The sequence below is a fragment of the Schistocerca serialis genome, chromosome 1 (genome assembly GCF_023864345.2).
Source record: "Schistocerca serialis cubense isolate TAMUIC-IGC-003099 chromosome 1, iqSchSeri2.2, whole genome shotgun sequence".
In the NCBI taxonomy this organism is placed as follows: Eukaryota; Metazoa; Arthropoda; class Insecta; order Orthoptera; family Acrididae; genus Schistocerca; species Schistocerca serialis.
This window is the reverse complement of record NC_064638.1, coordinates 387,387,778-387,410,337: the sequence shown is the minus strand read 5'-3', so window position 1 is coordinate 387,410,337 and position 22,560 is coordinate 387,387,778.

Here is a 22,560-nt window from a genome sequence, read left to right as displayed (position 1 = left end):
ACGTTGGGTGGCACGGGATACATGCGGACGTGCATTGTCCTGTTGGAACAGCAAGTTCCCTTGCCGGTCTAGGAATGGTAGAATGATGGGTTCGATGACGGTTTGGATGTACCGTGCACTATTCAGTGTCCCCTCGACGATCACCAGTGGTGTACGGCCAGTGTAGGAGATCGCTCTCCACACCATGATGCCAGGTGTTGGCCCTGTGTGCCTCGGTCGTATGCAGTCCTGATTGTGGCGCTCACCTGCACGGCGCCAAACACGCATACGACCATCATTGGCACCAAGGCAGAAGCGACTCTCATCGCTGAAGACGACACGTCTCCATTCGTCCCTCCATTCACGCCTGTCGCGACACCACTGGAGGCGGGCTGCACGATGTTGGGGCATGAGCGGAAGACGGCCTAACGGTGTGCGGGACCGTAGCCCAGCTTCATGGAGACGGTTGCGAATGGACCTCGCCGATACCCCAGGAGCAACAGTGTCCCTAATTTGCTGGGAAGTGGCGGTGCGGTCCCCTACGGCACTGCGTAGGATCCTACGGTCTTGGCGTGCATCCGTGCGTCGCTGCGGTCCGGTCCCAGGTCGACGGGCACGTGCACCTTCCGCCGACCACTGGCGACAACATCGATGTACTGTGGAGACCTCACGCCCCACGTGTTGAGCAATTCGGCGGTACGTCCACCTGGCCTCCCGCATGCCCACTATACGCCCTCGCTCAAAGTCCGTCAACTGCACATACGGTTCACGTCCACGCTGTCGCGGCATGCTACCAGTGTTAGAGACTGCGATGGAGCTCCGTATGCCACGGCAAACTGGCTGACACTGACGGCGGCGGTGCACAAATGCTGCGCAGCTAGCGCCATTCGACGGCCAACACCGCGGTTCCTGGTGTGTCCGCTGTGCCGTGCGTGTGATCATTGCTTGTAAAGCCCTCTCGCAGTGTCCGGAGCAAGTATGGTGGGTCTGACACACCGGTGTCAATGTGTTCTTTTTTCCATTTCCAGGAGTGTATGTTATGCATTTAAGTCAGCAAACATGGTTATCAACTTATAACTGGTAAAAGACACAAGTACCCACAGATCCAGGTTGTACAAGTGTACATACATGTAAATTAAAACTTGTGTATGAAATAATTGTACTCCACCAATTTTATGACAGGGTAGCAAAGCATATCATGCCTTAATGTAACACTGATACTGCCCACTTGAGCGTTTAATGAATTCCTTGACGAACTGGTTGAAGCACATCACTCCGTCCAACCTGAGAGGCGTTCATCATCTGTCTGTCCCTCGATGTGGCGGTTCCTGATTTTGTATCTTCACCTCAGTTGTCAACAGAGTCACTGACCTGTCGCCACGTGACAACCTTGGACGCCCACTTCAGTCACATGCCACCATAGAACAGTGTTGCAGCCTTCATTAAAAAAAAAAGAATGTCATTTCATTACTCTGTACAAAACTTTTCTCAGTAACTAGGCTTCCAAACGAAAACTGTATAACACAGACCAAAAAATGTAGTGACCTCATCAATCAATTTTTGTTTACAAGAGAAGACAAATTTTGGATACTTCATGTACAGACAAATCATTTATTTAAATAGTTGAACGTGTTCAAAATCTGTAAATTTAGATGAAACTTGTGGCGGTCATTTTTAAGTCGAATAAAAGACGCGCTCTCTGACCGCTAGATAGGGATACCATCTGTCATAACTATGAAAGATAGCGAGACCAGAGAGGATTATTAATGAGCAATGCAGTGTGCACTAATTAATTAGTAACTGTCTGTCTATCCATGTTGGGATTGGAAAGAGACTCGATGCAAGTGTGCGCCTTCCAACTATCAGTAACATTGTGAAAGTTTCACATAAAGGTTGTGTGTGCAAATATATTCCGGACAGTTATAAAAAAATTGTTTGAATATTTATTTATCAGTCCTCCAAAACCCACCGTAACAATTTTGGACGATCGTGAGGGCCGGCAAGGATACCAATAGTAATGGAGGGAAACTCCAACATGTTACTGTAACGTTGAAGATGTATAAAAGAAAAATTATTTCAAAAAGTGGCATAACAACATTTATTCTTAACGAAATGTTCAACCTTTTCTTAATTAACTATGGTGACTGACTGTTTGGATAGTTGAAACCCTTTCCTTATTGGAAAACGTATTCTAGAATAATCTTAAAAAATCATTTACCGCTTTTAAATGATATGTCCCTGGTTCTATCCAAATCCTTTTTCCACACATAATACCCTACAAATGGCGACTGAACAATGACAGAAATCTCCAAAAATTTTATGTCTATGAACAACAAAAATTAGAATACATTATTGGAGATCAAATAGTACTTATAATATTTGTTGGAATGTTTATAGTATTTGAGTGAGAATGACAATAATACTGGGAACAAGAAACAATTAAACCATCCAAATATCATGGAAATTACAAAATTCCGAATTGCAAGGAATCGTGAGTAACATAACTTTCAAGGTAGGGGCAAGAGTACTGCTGAATTTTATGCTTGTAAGTGCAATCCCATCACGACCCTATACTTTGTTCAGTTTCCCCACCTTTGTAATGTGTATTCTTGCGACGTAATAGTACACAACTACGCAAAAAGTAATTTCTAAAGATACAAACGAAGAGTTTTCTGTAATAATTTAACATTCCTTGTATACTGTATTTACTTGAATCTAGCGTGTACTTTTTTCTACCATACGAAATACTCAAAATTGGGGTGCGTATAAGATTCGACGGCGCATTAGATTCGAGTACAAACTTGAATCGTTCACCGATGTTTCTTACCCTATGTGATCAGAAGTAGCAAAACATTTATTAAACTCTAGCAAGAGAATATAGGTACGGTATCTGTGAATTAAAGAAAGGAAGACATAAATCGAGTAAGAGGTTATCGAGTTAAAAGAGCTGGTATATATTTACAGTTCTGAATTCTGTTCGCAGGTGTCAGCATTACTGCCAAGAGAGCAAATTTTCTTTAGAAGTTGGTTCAAATAGAATATGTCTTTTTTTTTATTTGAATTGTAGGTAATGTCCCGTACATTACAATGCATTGCTGTACTTCTCACCCGCCTTTCATTGTTGTTGGCCTACTACAGTACTTTGCGTTGTATTTGCATTAGGTAGGCATGAAATGGAAGGAAAGCAGAGAAGAATATAGTATGAAGCTACATTCAAGCGTAAAGTAATTCTTTATACTGAAGTATATGGTAACAGAAGGGCAGGAAGATAGTTTAATGTAACTGAGAGTAACGCTCGCTTATGGAAGAAACAAAGATTGAGATTATTTGTAACTACCGCTACTAGAAAGAAATTCACTGGCCTAACAAAGAAAGACATCCTGACATTGAAATAAATGTTTTGGAATTCGTCCAAGAAAGAGGAAAAATGGGCAACCTGTGACCAGTGACACCATCATAACAAAAGAAAAACAGGTGGCTGCAGCTCTTAATATTCCAAAGCAAGAGTTTAAGGCTAGCTGGGGATGGGTTGATTGCTTTATGAAACGAGCAGGCTTATCTCTGCCACGCCGTACAACAATATGCCAAAAGCATCCACAGGATTTTGAGAAGAAACTTCAGAAATTTCAGCGATATGTTATCACATTTCGGATAGAATAATTTTTCGATGGGCCAAACAGGCAGCGCTGATGAGTCTCCAATTTGGTTTCATGTGGCATGTAATTACGTCACTAACGAGAAGGGTACAAAATAAGTTATGATCAAAACATCTGGGTGTGAAAAACAGCGAGTAAGACTAATACTGGCAATCACAGCAGATAGGAACAAACTTCCCCTTTTTCAATCTTCAAACGAAAAACAAGTCCCTGCACTTCAAAGAATGAAAAGCTATTTCCTGATGATGTCATTGTTTGGAATCAGGAGATGGGATGGATGACTGAAACTTTGATGCTTGACTGGCTCCGAAACGTGTAGGAACTCTGTCCTGGTGGGCTTTCCAAGCAGCCATCAATGACCTGTCTTGATGCATTTCGTGAGTAGTAGGACAGCCTATGTATCACCCCACTCTGCGTTGTTGCCAAATTTATTCAAGATGTCGGATCCAAGATGGCAGAGATAGATGTGGCAACATTGCAATGACATTGTGGGAAGTTCAAATTTTGGGAGAAAAAATGTCAATTGGGCTTCCTCCACTAACCTGAGAAAATGGCAGGGAAAAAAGGTTACTTGGGCTACTTCCACTAACCTAAGTCATCCAAACGCCACCTCTTCCTTGGAATTGGCACGAAAAGGACTCAGCCTGTGCTGGGCTGCTGGATAGGATAGACGTAAGTCTTTATTTAAACAGTTTGAGGCAGTAGCTCCATCCAGTGTGTTCACCATAAGGTCAAGAGCCCAACTGATCTAGTACACAGCACTGCCACCAGAGGGCACTGTCGTCTCTCCCATGATTTAATTCAAGATGGCGGTCTGGGGAAAAATGGTGGGAACCAATAAGAACGCTCAATCCAGTCACATGTTAGACTTCAGCCAGTAGGATGGCAGTATCTGGTAACGTCATTGGAGGGGGTATAGGGTGGGCTCAGCAGCTCTGGGACCTCAGTCTTGCTCAGTCAGCCAGCAGCAGCAGCAGCAGCAACAGCATAAGAAGAAGAAGAATCATGAAGTGTCAACAGCACTCGCAATCCAGCACTGCCCTGCAGAACGGGAAGAAGCGGAAAAGTAAGTATCCTATATCACATCTTTGTCTGTGATTAGCATTATTATTATTATTCGTTATTTTCGTGTCTTGGTCCATAGCCCTCGACACGTCCAAGCCTGCAGGGTCGAGTGCCACTATACTGACCTCTGCTGCTTCTGGACCTGTAGCAACCTCAGCTGCCATCTTGTTGAGACCTACACTGACCTCTGGACCTGCAGCAGCAACAACCTACAGCATGTCTTAACCTGTAGCAACCACGTGGGATCCTGTAGCGCACATAGCCCACTTGCTGGAGCAGGATAAGGAGCTGTTATTGTCCATCACACATGTCGATTTGTGTGATGAGGACATGCGGTCTGCTCCCAACACATTGGATGCTACTGGTGGTCCTAAACAACAGCAAGATGGAGGACAGTACTTGTCACCAAAATACGACCCATCCCAGCAGAACATCCCTGTGCTAGTGCAGGCACAGGGTGCAGATGCCGTGGATAAGAAGTCATCAAGTGTACACATGCTTTTCAGTTCTACATACAATTTAACTCCCAGTGGAACGGAACGTGTAAATGTTTGTATAGAAGCACATCATGTCTGGGGCTTGCATGCGATAATAGAAATTGAAAATGCATCCAAGGGTGTTAAAATGCCAATTTCTGAGTTCGACTGGGACGAAATATGTCGTGCAGAGCGCTACATTAATCAGCAGATGACTATAGACTATTATCCAACTCGTTGTCCCCCAGACATTCGCCTTTATGGTGTGACATTACCTATTACAACAGTGTATGATTACTGTGCACTATGTGTGAAATCGGGTGACGAGTGTGTTTAACTAAGGCACGCCTCAATTACCATGATCTGGATACTGTGCCAAGTCTTTCATTGGAGACATTGAATCGTTGGTTGCTGAGAATAGACTCTGCAAACAATGATGTTGTAAACTTCCTACGTGTGCATAGTGTACATGGTGATGATTTGGAGCAGTACATTTGTTTGCACATGAAGACTGAACCAAAAGAGAAACAGCTTAAATGTGCATGTATTGTGAGGTATCCATTGGCTTGAGGGAGATACTTGTTGAATTTATTGCACATCAAAAGCTTTGTTTGGGAAATACTGCACAGATGCGAAGAAGAAGATAAAGAGAGAGTCTGATGACTTTTTAAAAAATATTGCATCCTGTGTATGATATTTAAATAAATACGAATTTATGTATATATAATCTCAAACTAAGCAAAGAAGGGAAAGCAGAAAGGTGGAAGGAGTATATAGAGGGTCTATACAAGGGCGATGTACTTGAGGACAATATTATGGAAATGGAAGAGGATGTAGATGAAGATGAAATGGGAGATATGATACTGCGTGAAGAGTTTGACAGAGCACTGAAAGACCTGAGTCGAAAGAAGGCCCCCGGAGTAGACAATATTCCATTGGAACTACTGACGGCCTTGGGAGAGCCAGTCCTGACAAAACTCTACCATCTGGTGAGCAAGATGTATGAAACAGGCGAAATACCCTCAGACTTCAAGAAGAATATAATAATTCCAATCCCAAAGAAAGCAGGTGTTGACAGATGTGAAAATTACCGAACTATCAGCTTAATAAGTCACAGCTGCAAAATACTAACACGAATTCTTTACAGACGAATGGAAAAACTAGTAGAAGCCAACCTCGGGGAAGATCAGTTTGGATTCCGTAGAAACACTGGAACACGTGAGGCAATACTGACCTTACGACTTATCTTAGAAGAAAGATTAAGGAAAGGCAAACCTACGTTTCTAGCATTTGTAGACTTAGAGAAAGCTTTTGACAATGTTGACTGGAATACTCTCTTTCAAATTCTAAAGGTGGCAGGGGTAAATTACAGGGAGCGAAAGGCTATTTACAATTTGTACAGAAACCAGATAGCAGTTATAAGAGTCGAGGGACATGAAAGGGAAGCAGTGGTTGGGAAGGGAGTAAGACAGGGTTGTAGCCTCTCCCCGATGTTGTTCAATCTGTATATTGAGCAAGCAGTAAAGGAAACAAAAGAAAAATTCGGAGTAGGTATTAAAATTCATGGAGAAGAAATAAAAACTTTGAGGTTCGCCGATGACATTGTAATTCTGTCAGAGACAGCAAAGGACTTGGAAGAGCAGTTGAATGGAATGGACAGTGTCTTGAAAGGAGGATATAAGATGAACATCAACAAAAGCAAAACAAGGATAATGGAATGTAGTCTAATTAAGTCGGGTGATGCTGAGGGAATTAGATTAGGAAATGAGGCACTTAAAGTAGTAAAGGAGTTTTGCTATTTGGGGAGCAAAATAACTGATGATGGTCGAAGTAGAGAGGATATAAAATGTAGGCTGGCAATGGCAAGGAAAGCGTTTCTGAAGAAGAGAAATTTGTTAACATCCAGTATTGATTTAAGTGTCAGGAAGTCATTTGTGAAAGTATTCGTATGGAGTGTAGCCATGTATGGAAGTGAAACATGGACGATAAATAGTTTGGACAAGAAGAGAATAGAAGCTTTCGAAATGTGGTGCTACAGAAGAATGCTGAAGATTAGATGGGTAGATCACATAACTAATGAGGAAGTATTGAATAGGATTGGGGAGAAGAGAAGTTTGTGGCACAACTTGACCAGAAGAAGGGATCGGTTGGTAGGACATGTTCTGAGGCATCAAGGGATCACCAATTTAGTATTGGAGGGCAGCGTGGAGGGTAAAAATCGTAGAGGGAGACCAAGAGATGAATACACTAAGCAGATTCAGAAGGATGTAGGTTGCAGTAGGTACTGGGAGATGAAAAAGCTTGCACAGGATAGAGTAGCATGGAGAGCTGCAACAGGCCAGTCTCAGGACTGAAGACCACAACAACAACAACAATCTCAAACTGTGTTTGTGTTTTATTTCATACCTCTCTCATTATAGTCAAAGTATTACACTTATTAATATCATTATTTTCAGTGCTACAGCTATAATGATGCAGCAGCAGACAATTATCCCAAACATCGCCTCACCAGTCATTGACAAAATGAATGATAAAGTTATTCTTCATTGGTAATTTCTCTGTGTAGCCAATATAGCTCAGTCGGTTAAGCGATGGAGCTATAGTGGCTTCACATAATATTACTGTCCCTTCAAGTGTATCTTTCTATATATGCCAACTACTTGTCAGTACCTGGCGTAGTTAGTATCATGGCAAGATGGGTGAAATCTCCTCATCACAAGGACTTTGTTACCGGTGACTGGTTCTGTGAAGACGCAAAAGTACACCTAAGAAAGAAGAAGAACGGAATTCTCCTTCCTGATAACATACGAGCAATTATCCATCCAATTGTGGCAAGACTAATGTCCTCATGAAACTGCTAACACATGTAGATGGAGTCCGATTTGAACATGTTTGTCTATTCTCAAAAACACTGTTTCAGCCCAAGTATCAGCTATTACAAGACATATTGGTCGGTGTAGATGGTGTTACATACACGAAATTCAGTGAACGTGGTAATGTGTCCCCCCTCCCCTCCACCCCCCGCCTGCAAAAGCAAAGGCAAACACTGTTTTCATATTTGACGATGTTGCTGTGGAAACCCAAGTCCAAATACTTCTGTTTCGGTCGTCATGTGGGTGGTGATGTGTTTTATCGAAGCCAAATATATTCCAGAATCCCGAAACAATTGGCTAGGGACAATGCAAACCTCATTATAGCCTTTAAACAAGACAAACAACAGAAGGGGTGGATATTACACTGGGAGAGAGGGGAAAAGCCATTGTGGGGGGAGTGATCATGCGATGTGAGGGACGAATGACATTGAGCTGCCTGGCCAGAGAGAAAAGAGTATAGTGGCAGTTACTGAAGACCTTAAACGATGTTGGGCGAAGCAAAATCATTCAAGAAAGATGAACATCATTTCACTTTTCTAACTTAAAGCTGCGTATACACTGCCACTAGGAAAATGTGTCTGTTGGAAACATAGTTTCCTGCAGAGTTTCGCAGTTACTTCCGACTTTATTTTTTGTCTCTGTTACAGTATTATCCACACTGGCAGCAAACATTTCTTCTAGTGTACTCACATTGTCTGCAACGCTATTTGTCATTTTTCGTACTGTCTGCTGCTTTTTTTTTTAATTTATTGGCCTTTGGCATCAAACTTTTAGCCAGAGAAGTGAGTATCTACAGATTTAGTATACAATATGATATACACAGCATAGGCATTAGAAATTATATTAACTTCAGGGTACACTTTGTACATTCACACACAGAATACAGTAAATATATCACAACTTCTTACGCTGGAACCTGTGTGTCTGACTTAAAACTGGATTGCATCACTGCTGCCCTCACCGGTCAAAATATTCACTGACAGCTCCAAAGAAAAGAGGGGACCGTCTTTGCTTGCTTCTGCACAGATTCACCACCTTGAGCTACACTGCTGACCATTAAAGTTGCTACACCAAACCGGGCAATACTGACATAGTCCGTTGCGGTCAGCTGTCGAAGCAGGTATGCCACAGATATAGGTTTGGGAATTACTGCTCTGGTCAAGGCCTTAAGGAACTTGCAGCTTTGTCTGTCTTAGCATGAACACCCTAGTATCACATTGTTGATGTCTGCAATCTCACATGGGTGGACTTCGCAGTGTGGAGATGGCTGAACTTTCATCCTGTAAAGATGTGAGGGATAACAGCCATGACCTAGTTGGATGAGCGTTATAGCAGTGGTACGATGTCTGGTTATGCTGATTTCGGAAAACCAGGTTTCTGCTGGATACTCGGCTGTACAGTGACATAATGTTTTCCTTTGGACTGTTATGAACTCTCCCACGCCTGTGACCATTCTTGACGGACCTTTTTCTTTACGCCAACGACAAAATCTGTATGTGGAAGGCAAGTGTAATAAGGCTGGCTATCAATCACTTTGTTCGGTCAGGTGCTCTGCCATCTCGTTACGTGAGATTAGAGTGTCCCTTGATCCATAATAACCGTACAAGTTTATGTTGACTTTCACACTGATAAATTAACTTAATTATATCTAATACATGACAGTTAGTGTTGGAACCCCACCCCTGATTTTTCCAGGTTTTCCAGTGCACTCCTCGAACACGAGACAATAAGGATGTCATTGAACTGATTTGATGCATATTATAGGCCTTTCTTGATTGCACGAACTTTGGTAGTGAAGATGTTGGCTTCTGTCGGTAGCTTGAACATACGCTACTGGCCATTAAAATTGCTACACCACGAAGATGACGTGCTACAGATGCGAAATTTAACCGACAGGAAGAAGATGCTGTGATATGCAAAACAATAGCTTTTCAGAGCATTCACACAAGGTTGGCGCCAGTGGCGACACCCACAACGTGCTGACATGAGGAAAGTTTCCAACCGATTTCTCATACACAAACAGCTGTTGACCGGCGTTGCCTGGTGAAACGTTGTTGTGATGCCTCGTGTAAGGAGGAGAAATACTTACCATCACGTTTCCGACTTTGCTAAAGGTCGCATTGTAGCCTATTGTGATTGCGGCTTATCGTATCGCGACATTACTACTCGCGTTGGTCGAGATGCAATGACTCTTAGCAGAATATGGAATCGGTGTGTTCAGGAGGGTAATACGGAACACCGTGCTGGATCCCAACGGCCTTGTATCACTAGCAGTCGAGATGACAGGCATCTTATCCGCATGGCTATAACGGATCGTGCAGCCACCTCTCGATCCCAGAGTCAACAGATGGGGACGTTTGCAAGACAACAACCATCTGCACGAACAGTTCGACGACGTTTGCAGCAGCATGGACTATCAGCTCGGAGACCATGGCTACGGTTACCCTTGACGCTGCATCACAGACAGGAGCGCCTGCGCATGGTGTATCACCCAGCGTGATGGTATGGGGTGCCATTGGTTACACGTCTCGGTCACCTCTTGTTCGCATTGACGGCACTTTGGCACTTTGAACAGTGGACGTTACATTTCAGATGTGTTACGACCCGTGGCTCTACCCTTCATTCGATCCCTGCGAAAACCTACATTTCAGCAGGATAATGCACGACCGCATGTTGCAGGTCCTTTCTGGATACAGAAAATGTTCGACTGCAGCCCTGGCTAGCACATTCTCCAGATCTCTCACCAATTGAAAACGTCTGGTCAATGTTGGCCGAGCAACTGGCTCGTCACAATACGCCAGTCACTACTCTTGATGAACTGTGGTATCGTGTTGAAGCTGCATGTGCAGCTGTACCTGTACACGCCATCCAAGCTCTGTTTGATTCAATGCCCAAGCGTATCAAGGCCGTTATTACGGCCAGATGTGGTTGTTCTGGGTACTGATTTCTCAGGATCTATGCACCCAAATTGCGTGAAAATGTAATCACATGTCAGTTCTAGTATAATATATTTGCCTAATGAATACCCGTTTATCATCTGCATTTCTTCTTGGTGTAGCAACTTTAATGGTCAGTAGTGTAGCTCAAGTCGGTGAATCTCTGCAGAAGCAAGCAAAGACGGTCCCCTCTTTTCTTTGGAGCTGTCAGTGAATATTTTGACTGGCGAGGGCAGCGGTGATGCAGTCAGGTGCGAAACGTCAGTAGAAATAGTGAAAGTTCGATCCAACCCTGTAATTTTACTGCCTGGACTAGGAGAGTCCTATCGATATACCCATTGTCCTGAAGGGAGCAGTTAACATTTTGGAGAAGAGGATTAACTATTTGGGCTGCTCTGCTAAGAACGAAATTCTGAATCAAGTATAATCCAGTATAGATTGGATCATGCTAGAGTTAAGATTGAGTAGGACTGTAACATCAGCTCCCCACTATTCATGAGACACTGACTGTAGAATATTGAGTGATCGATCTGTCGTGGAAATCAAATATACTACATCGTTTTCCCACATCAAACAACTGTCGACAAAAAGTTTAAGCTATTTGACTGAGCTCCTTACTGGAATGGTAAAAGAACCTAATCGTTTCTCAGGCTTTATTATCATCCATCTCTGTCATGTGAAGACAAGCCCTGAAGATTTGGTATCTGCCAGATTCAGTCTAGTTCTGCGCATCCAAGAGTACAGCATGTATGCTGCTCAATCCAACGACCTTAGCGTCATCCTCAAACTGAGAGGAAACATGTATATGCAGATGTCATTGGCGTAACTCATTATTTTTACTGAAGGACCAAAGATTGTGCCAAGGTCTGACGAGTACAGCACGTAAAGAATAGGAGTTTAGATGGAGCCTTGCAGCAGTCCTCTGTAGACCAGACGATGTCCATGCGATGAATTGTGCTGTTGTCTGACATAGATAATTTTTAGCTATAGGAGAGAGGACTGGTTGTGGGTAATGACGTCTGGTACACCCATTGACTGGAGCTTCTTTATCAGGATGTTCACATCCACACTGTCATACATGCCGGAAACACTGAAAAACAGTACTGTCAATTAGCCAGTTGTAGTTAAGAGATTTAGGCTGTCTATGGTGCCTCTTCCTTTTCAAAACCTGTATGGAGAGCGGGCAGAATGGAGTTCTTTCCAAACCATTATTCCAAACAGAATTTTATGATCCTTTCTAAAGTTTTAAAAACACAAGAAGAACGAGCGATGGGACGGTATGAACTGCCCAAATCTAGGTCTTTGCCAGGCTTGATATGTGAACAATTATATAAATGCACTAGTCGTCTGGGAAGTTGCTAGTTCCCATAAATGGATGCATATGTCGAGTAATATATAAAAGGCTTCGACCGACAAATTGGCCAGTATTTTGCAGTGGATGTCGTCACATCCTGGAGCAGTATCGGTATCTTTTAAGATGTTCCTCAGTTCTGACAATTGAAGCAGAGTCAGTAAGGATTGTGTCGATCTCAGGGGTGAAGAACAAGCAGTACCTGAGGTTTGCAGTGATTCAGGGATGACTGACGGGGGAGCGATGGTTTGTGCGAAGTCTTCCAACCAGCCTTGTAAACCTTTACTCAGTGGGGACTTGTCTCTGAATCTGTGTATCGTGGACCCAACATATGACAACGAAGTTTCTCTGGTAAGCATCTCACGAAACTGTTTCCAAGACTGGTTCTTCTGGAGCCTCAAAAAAAGTTTGATGGCGTCGGCCACTTTTTTGTATTTGAGAAAATTCGCCCAAGTGCGTTCTCTTTTATAGATACTGTCTGTTAGCTTTCGTTTAGCAACTTGTCTTCACCACTCTTCATTCGACCATGAAACTGAAAGATCTTTCGGCCTCTGGATCGGTTTGACTTGGCATTTGGAAAATATGGCCACCTCATTCATTACGGAAATGAACAGATTATAACGTTTGTCTGTGAGCCCTTGCAATAAACCTGCATAACGGTGTTCCTTGATAAATATTTTTTAGGCCTACCATTCTGCTTTTGGCATGTTCCATTTCGCATGTATGGACCTAGATCACTCTCATTTATCGTAGTTATTCGAATTGCAAAACGATCAGACTCCAGCTGGTAGCGCCAGACCTCTCACTAAAATTCTTGGGAGCTAATTGAAGATCAAAAAGTGATGTAGGTTGCAAACGAGCGTCTTCCATGCACTGGGATAGGAGTTAGGCAACCATTGTTCAGAATAAATAAAATGAATTCATCTGTGGTGTCCAAAACAGCTGCTGCATATCTGCCATCCATCTCACATCCCCAGGTCATATGGTTTTCGTTGAAGTGTCCAAAAGACAGGAAAGAGGGGAGGGTTTGAGCTGTTTAACCAATGTATACCATTCATCAATTTCGATTTTGATTCTTGGAGGGCACTATAACGCCGAGATCTAAAGCCCGAAGCCCCTTATGTGTGTGTGTGGTCGATGTATCTAGTAGGTGCAGGAACTGAGGATCCAACGAATAGTGCAACTCCATCTTTCCCATCGTGTCTGTCTTTCTGAAAAATCTGGAAGCCTGGGAGCAAGAATAAAGAATGTGATTTAAACTAAGTTTCTGAGATAGCAGCATGACCGACCTGGCGTTCCATTGTGGAATTTTAATCGCCATTTTGCTGAATCACAGGTTTTAGTAACATCTGGTATGTCACTGTGAAACTGACTGGTCCCAGTGTCGCCATTTGGATTCCGTAAATGACCTGCATGTCTTGCAGTGTGAGTGACCCCAGAGCAGACGGTCTTCTTGTTTCCATTTCTGGGGTGGAACTTCCATTAAAAGAGTGTTCAATGACAAGGATGTGTGGCGTTGCATTGGGTATGGGTTGTGGCAGATCAGTCCCATTGGTAAGGTGGTAGGGTGCAGAGGTCGAGGTGGCGTTCATTGGAGTGTGGGCGCCAGGCAGGAAGCCTTGCGTCACAGCTTTGTGACTGTATATCTGTGCACTGAGCTGGGAAGGCTCGTTCATAAAGCAGGGGTGGAGGTGACAGCATTGCTTCAGCATATAGCCTATGAGAGATAGCCTTATGGACTTCCACGAAGTGATGCCTTGTCTAAAAGTGATTTCCTTAACGCACATCTGACGTGCTTACTCGGGGCACTACCAGTTTAGTGCCTTGTGCACTTGGTTGTAATGTACACACTGCACCTGAGAGGAGGAACAGTTGGCTCGAACATCATTTTCACCACAACTGGCGCATCTTAGGGCAAAGTGGCACTGGCTCCTTACATAACTGACCCCGAACCAGTTAAAACTTTGCTGCACAGAATATATATATATATGCACTGGGCAATGCATCCCATAAATTGCAACAAAATCTGGTAGTACTTGCAAGGCAAACTGAACCGCACCATGGCAAATGATGTGGTAATGGTAATTGCATTCTTCATCACCGTGTTTGACATGAGCCTAACATGCAAGATGGTATAGGGTGAAACTATTGCTTGCAAGAGTACTTCCTCATTTAAGCTGCTGTCAGCATTTCCCATTATACCCTGGGACATAATGATGTGACGTGGTATATAGGCGTCCACTAGGTGAGCAGTAAATAATGGGGACTCTACCAGTAAGTTAGCTGTTATGAGAGAGTGAAGTTCACTTTTGATTCTGTTCCATCCTATTGACAGGATATTTGTAATTTCTTGCCTGTACTGTGAATTCACTGGGTACACAAGCTTTCTAATCGCTGTCAGATGCAGCCTACCAACGTTACCTACATATACTTCCACATACACACATCAAAAAAAGTTTTGCATCACCTCGGTTCCGAGAGTATCAGAACCTGTACAGAAAATTGGAATAGAGGTCAACATAAACTTCATTTCCATTCTTTTTATTGCTTATAAAAACTACACATTGAATTTGTAGCACTATACAGCGACACCTTCAGAGGTGGTGATTCACATCGCTGTATCCACCGGTACCTCTAATATCCAGTAGCACGTCCTGTCGCTTTATTGCATACCTCTATTAGTTGTGGCATACTATGCACAAGGCACTGTTGATCCGGATTGTCCCACTCCTCAATGGCGATTCGGTGTAGATCCCTCAGAGTAGCTGGTGGGTCACGTGGTTCATAAACAGCCCTTTTCAGTCTATCCCAGGCATGTTCGATAGCGTTCATGTCTGGAGAACATGTTGGCCACTCTAGTTGAGCGATGTTGCTATCCTGAAGGAAGTCATTCACAAGATGTACACCATGGGGGCAGCGCGAATTGTTGTCCATGAAGACGAATGCCTCGCCAATATGCTGCCGATATGGTTGCACTATCGGTCGGAAGATGACATTCATGTATCATACGGTCGTTATGGCGCCTTCCATGAACACCAGCGGCGTACGTCGTCCACACTTTATGCCACCCCAAAACAGCAGGGAACCTCAACCTTGCTGCACTCGTTGGACAATGTGTCTAAAGCATTCAGCCTGACCGCATTGCCTTCAAATACATCTCCGACGATTGTCTGGTTGAAGGCATATGTGACACTCATTGGTGAAGAGAACGTGATACCAATCCTGAGCAGTCCATTCGCCATGTTGTTGTGCCCATCTCTACCGCGCTGCATGGTGTTGTGGTTGCAAAGATGGACCTTGTCATGGACGTCAGGAGTGAAGCTGCGCATCACGCAGCCTATTGCGCACAGTTTGAGTCGTCACACGAAGTCCTGCGGCTGCACGAAAAGCATTATTCAACATGTTGGTGTTGCTGTCAGGGTTCCTCTGAAATATAATGCATAGGTAGCGGTCATCCACTGCAGTAGTACCCTTGGGCGGCCTGAGCGAGGCATGTCATCGACAGTTCCTGTCTCTCTGTGTCTCCTCCATGTCTGAACAACATCGCTTTGGTTCACTACGAGGTGCCTGGGCACTTCCCTTGTTGAGAGCCCTTCCTGGCACAAAGTAACAATGCGGACGCGATCGAACCGCGGTATTGACCGTCTAGGCGTGGTTGAACTACAGATCGCATGAGCTGTGTACCTCCTTCCTGGCGGAATGACTTGAACTGATCAGCTGTCGGACCCCCTCCATCTAATAGGTGCTGCTCATGCATGGTTGTTTACATCTTTGGGCGGGTTTAGTGACATCTCTGAACAGTCAAAGGGACTGTGTCTGTGATACAACATCCACAGTCAATGTCTGTCTTCAGGAGTTCTGGGAGCTGGGATGATGCAAAACTTTTTTTGATGAGTGTATACACAGAAAGGGCCAATGTCACTGTCTTGATAACAGTTATTTTTATTCACTGCATAAGGTGACCAATTGGAGGAAACATCATTGTTTGTATCACAAGTTGGAGCAAGAATAGAAGAGCTTGGCAAGCGTAAATTCAGGGTTAGCTCTCCAAGTGAAGGGCTCTCTAATGGCAAAGCCTTATGTACACGTTGCTGTGATAAGCTGGCTACTGCCTTTGTTGGGTTGTCTTACTGCTCCAAGGAGAGTGCTGCTAATTTGTCGCTCTTCTGCTCCAAGGTCTGTATGTGCACGGTACTCAAACCAGTGGTGCCAGATGAGGTGATGGTATCATAGCTGGGATGATGATTGAGAACTTCATTGGCCTCTACAACCACTGAGTGTGCTGGTCTGCTGTAGAACGAGTTATGGCTGCCAGCAAAAGGGCGTGGTAGCAGGTTTAGAATAACTTTACGTGGTTCTTGTGCTAACTATTGCAACCTATCGGCAAGCTGCAACAAGAAGAATTTAGGTCTTTCTTACACATATAGCAGAAACACAAGTGACATAATGAGACTAAATGCAGAAATCCAAGTGAACAACAGAGGAGGTACACAGCTAGTGTTGCCTGCAGTTCAACCATGCTTAGACGGTCAATACAGCGGTTCGATCGCGTCCGCATCGTTACTTTGTGCCAGGAAGGGCTCTCAACAAGGGAAGTGCCCAGGCGCCTCGGAGTGAACCAAAGCGATGTTGTTCAGACATGGAGGAGATACAGAGAGACAGGAACAGTCGATGAAATGCCTCGCTCAGGCAGCCCAAGGGTACTACTGCAGTGGATGACCACTACCTATGCATTATGTCTCACAGAAACCTTGATAGCAACACCAACATATTGAATAATGCTTTTTGTGCAGCCATATGAGGTCGTGTTACGACTCAAACTGTGCGCAATAGGCTGCATGATGCGCAGCTTCACTCCTGACGTCCATGACAAGGTCCATCTTTGCAACCACAACACCATGCAGTGCGGTAGAGATGGGCCCAACAACATGGCGAATGGACTGCTCAGGATTGGTATCACGTTCTCTTCACCAATGAGTGTCACATATGCCTTCAACCAGACAATCGTCGAAGACGTGTTTGGAGGCAATGCAGTCAGGCTGAATGCCTTAGACACATTGTCCAACGAGTGCAGCAAGGTGGAGGTTCCTTGATGCTTTGGGGTGGCATAATGTTGGGATGACGTACGCCGCTGGTGGTCATGGAAGGCGCCATAACGGCTGTACGATACATGAATGCCAACCTCCGACCGATAGTGCAACCATATCAGCAGCATATTGGCAAGGCATTCGCCTTCGTGGACGACGATTGGCGCAGGCCTCATCGTGCACATCTTGTGAATAACTTCCTTCAGGATAGCGACATCGCTCGACTAGAGTGGCCAACATGTTCTCCAGACATGAACCCTATCGAACATGCCTGGGATAGACTGAAAACGGCTGTTTGTGGACAATGTGACCCACCAGCCACTCTGAGGGACCTACGCCGAATCGCCATTGAGGAGTGGGACAATCTGGACCAACAGTGCCTTGATGAACTTGTGCATAGCATGCCACAACGAATAGAGGCATGCAATAATGCGACAGGACGTGCTTTTGGATATTAGAGGTACCGGTGGGTACAGCGATGTGAATCACCACCTCTGAAAGTGTCACTGTATGATGCTACAACATTCAATGTGTGGTTTTCATAAGCAATAAAAAGGGCGGAAACGATGTTTATGTTGATCTCTATTTCAATTTTCTGTACAGGTTCTGGAACTCTCGGAACCGAGGTGATGTAAAACTTTTATTGATGTGTGTGCAAGGAAAATAATGCCTTGCAATCTCAGCACAGAAATGTCTTCTGCGTTATGTTGGTCATTGAGAAAATTATACTAATATGTGGTGCTATTCTATTAATGCAGTAATGTTCGCATAAACAGTATAAAAGGATGTTGTCGTCCTTGGTGGGCGAAAACATGATAGAAAAGAACTGGTGGCAGTAACTTGCTACAGAATCTGAATATGGAAAACGACTGTGGTTTCCATTATTTTACTCAGCTATCATCTGCTGATTTGGAATTTCTGGCAAATATGATAGCACCATTTATTTCAAACAGAGGCAAAAGTTTCAGGAAAGCAGTTGTTACAATGAATCAAAGACTTGCTGTTACTCTTCGTTTGTTTGGCAACAGGAGATTCACTACAGAACAATGTGTACTTATTTGATGTTTTAAAGCAAGTTATATCCCAAATAGCGCCTGAAGTTTGTGGAGCAGTGCTAGAAGTACTGTAGGATTACCTAAAGCTAAGTAAATGAATATCATTGTTAAATATGCATAATAACAAACTTTTATTTGTTTTGTGTGATATGACTGAAATCATCAAAAAACACTTCTTCTACAGTGTCATCACTGTCACTGATGAATGTGACACAGGAACAACACTACTTGTTGATGCCCCCGAAACATCCACACCCGCTGACAACTCCAAACTCTCAAAATAGTCTATTGTCCTTTTTAGCACAATATCTCTGGGCTTTGTCATAGCTTTTGTTCTATATGTCTATGGCGGGTTTTGGCGTATATGCAACATATTGACCATAGGTGTTGCTTTCATCATTAAAATCTTCTCCCTCTCTTTCTAGAAGTTTATTTAATGACATGCAAGGAACCAACATTCTAGGCCCCGCTATCATGCTTCCCATCCACTCGTCTTAATTTTGTCGGTGGACGAGTCGATGTAAAAGGGCTGGCAGCATCCGCTTCTTCATGGTTTACTCCCTCAGGCAAATCTTCCAAAACCTTAAATCAAATTTGTTTCTTTAGTTGTCTGGGATTGAAAAGTGCTAACGGGAAATAGCATGTGTGTTGTCACAAATAATTCAGTTCTCCCAATGTGGTGAAGGAATACATGGGAGGCAAATAATCCCACAGTTTCCTGTTGCTAGTGGGAGCGAATTTTATAATTACAAAGGGTCATTTAGCACTGTGCTCCTTGTTGTAGCTGACGTCAACTGCAACATTTTGTTCGCAGGTCTGGCTATATAGAAGGAATTTTAGATGCTAATGTATTCAAGAATGCCACAAATGAACGGATTCACGAAAATAAACGGAACTTGCCACGAGCTGAATGGTTACTTGGAGGGATGAAAGCCCTACTATATGTTTTAGTGGTAGAAGACGCTTTTCCATTATGAGAAAACATTGCGAAACCTTACCCACGAAGGCATGTTCAAGATTCAAAAGAAATAATTTTTAATTTGCCTTGGGCTATAGGGGTTTCTGGAGAACACATTCGGCATTACAGCTTTGATATTTCGCGTCTTTTGAAAACCTATGTTGCAGCAACCAGAGAAGGCCCCATTACAGTCATGTGAGTCCACAGTTTTTAAGGCAAAATTGTGAAGCAAGGAACGTACATGCCCTACAAGGAACCTTTGATTCCTATGACGAACAGGCAGGTGAGATGATACCAGGCACAGGGAGACGAGATGACACTGTATTAATTTTTACTGTACCTCAGAATATACCATGGAAACGTTCTAACACAAACAAACAAATTCGAGACGAGTTTGCATTTTTTTAAGCCCACAATGAAGTGTAACGTGCCAAAATAACTATGGCAGAATGTTACTATACAGTATAAAACACAAATAAAGACATGCAAACATAATTTTTGTACCTATTTATTCACAGTGTCTGTAGTTTCTTGTGGCCTATGAACATCATCAAGAAACTTCGGGAATGGAAATCCAAACCATGTAGGTTAATATACTATGCCTGGACCACTACCTGATAATTTGCTTGACACTATCCTTCTCTTTTTCCTGTCGATACACGACGACAAGAAACCGTATTTCTTCCCTCATCTTTTTTGTTTGTGCCAAATGTAGCAGCAATTCTCTGGAAAGTATCAAGTCCCTTATTAATGTTCTTGAACTGACTGCTTCATATATTCCATAAGCAGTCTTCAGCCTAGTACAGTGCTAGCAATTCGATAGCCTGCTGCCTCATCCAATCCACTTTTTTTCAGAAAAATCAATCTTAAACACAGCAGAAAACAATACTATACAACTGTATGTAACAAATGGCACTATGCGACATATAAACAAACACTAGCGTGGTGCAGCTGGTCTTAAACATTATTTTTGTTGCGTACATAGTTCCGCGTAGTCAGCGTGTACACAACTTTCCCACTAGAGCGCGGCCCGCTAAGCACAACAGCGCAGGTGCAGCGCTCATCCGTCTCCGCACTACGAGATGGCGCTGCCATAGAGATGGACAAAATTCTGCTTCCGCCAATCCGTGTATTAACATGTAACGCAGCCAATGAGATTGCTGCTAATGTAGAACCTTTTCTCCTCGTGGATCACACTCGCGCAGTGATACATGAAGGCGCGAGGTGTTATAATGAGTGTACAGACCTCCGATTAGTGAGTCTGCATTTGTCTGCACCAGTCTGTACCAGTCTGCATTAGTCTGTGCCAGTCTGTACGAGTTCTACATTTGACTGTACCAGTCTACAGTCAAGTTTCAGTTTGCGCCTAATAAGATTACCATATTCCTGTACATAGCCATGGAGATAAGTGTATAGACACTTTTGTCAAGTATCAGAGATATATATGAGAATAAGATTAACGTACCAATACCAAAGGAACTTCAGATTATCAATTATAAATAGCATCCAGAACCAAGTTAAGTAATTTTTATGCTTGTTATTATTTTAATAAATGTGTGTGAAAATTAATCAAGTTCTGTTTAAAGTTGGTCACCATCAATCTGCTACTCTAAGCGTGCAAGTGGCATTTATATCGTCTGACCTAACAGCAGAAGATAAACACCCCACGATAAGACCACGAGACATATTGCAGACACTCGCCTACTTCGTTAGGGCGACAAGTCAAATAATCTGATGGTGTGTGTACTGAAGGTCTTACAGTACACACATCACAATTTTCTTTGATCTGTATCAACACTGCTACAGACAGATGCTTCAGGTTCCAAAACATATTTCCAGATAGTGTCCACGTCAACCAGTCAGAAATGTTGCAAAAACATGTTTCAAGCTCAGTGAGTATGCAGTTTAAGCCGCATGCACATTGGCACTGGAGACATGCCTCTGTTGGAAATATGTTTCCTGCAGTGTTTCACACCATGTTTCCAACTTTGTTTGTTGTGTTTGTTGTCTCTGTCTCTGCCCACACTGGCCACAAACATTTCCTGTAATGTATTCGCATCACCTGCTACTCTATTTGTCATAATGTTTTCAAATGTTCAAATGTGTGTGAAATCCTAAGGGACCAAACTGCTGAGATCATCAGTCCCTAGACTTTCACACTACCTAAATTAACTTATGCTAAGAACAACACACACACCCATGCCCGAGGGAGGACTCGAACTTCCGGCGGGAGGGGGCCGCGCAATCCGTGACATGGTGCCTCAAACCACGCGGCCATAATGTTTTCGCATCATCTGCTACATTATGTCTAGATCCAAGAAAACTGTAATGATATGTGGTGCTGTATTATTAACATTGGGTTCAAGCAAACAAATATAAGTCATCGTCGTCGTTGTTGGACGAAAACATACTAGAGAAGAACTAGTGGGAATAACTTGCAGTGGGAGCTGAATATGGAAGATGGCCCCGGTTTCTGTAACTTCGTTCGGCTATTATCCATCAATTTAGGGTTTCTGGCAATATGATAGCACCATTTGTTTTTTAAAAAAAGACACAAATTTCAGGAAAGCAATTATAGTCAACCAAAGACTTGTTGTTAATCTCCTCCTTTGGCAACAGGAGATTCATTTCGGAGCCTTACAAATTTATTTCACAATTTGAAGAAGGATATATTTCAAATAGTACCTGAAGTTTGTGGAGCATTGGTGGAAGTCCTGAAGGATTATGTAAAGGTAAGTAAATGAAAAACATAGTTAAATATGCATATTATTGATTTTTTATTCATTTGGTATGATTACACACAAATCATCGAAAATTACTTCCTTAATACTTTTTCTGGTTGCTTATGAATGTAATAGAAGAATCAATACTGTTTATTGATGCCCCTGACACATTCACTATCACTGACAACTCCAAACTCTCAGAATGGTTGAGTTCTTCTTGGATTAAAACATTGCCATTACTCTTGTTCTTCATACAATGGCAGTTTTCGTAGTGCATATGCCACACACTGGCCATTGGTTCAAATGGCTCTGAGCACTATGGGACTTAACTTCTGAGGTCATTGTCCCCTAGAGCTTAGAACTACTTAAACCTAACTAACCTAAGGACGACACACATATCC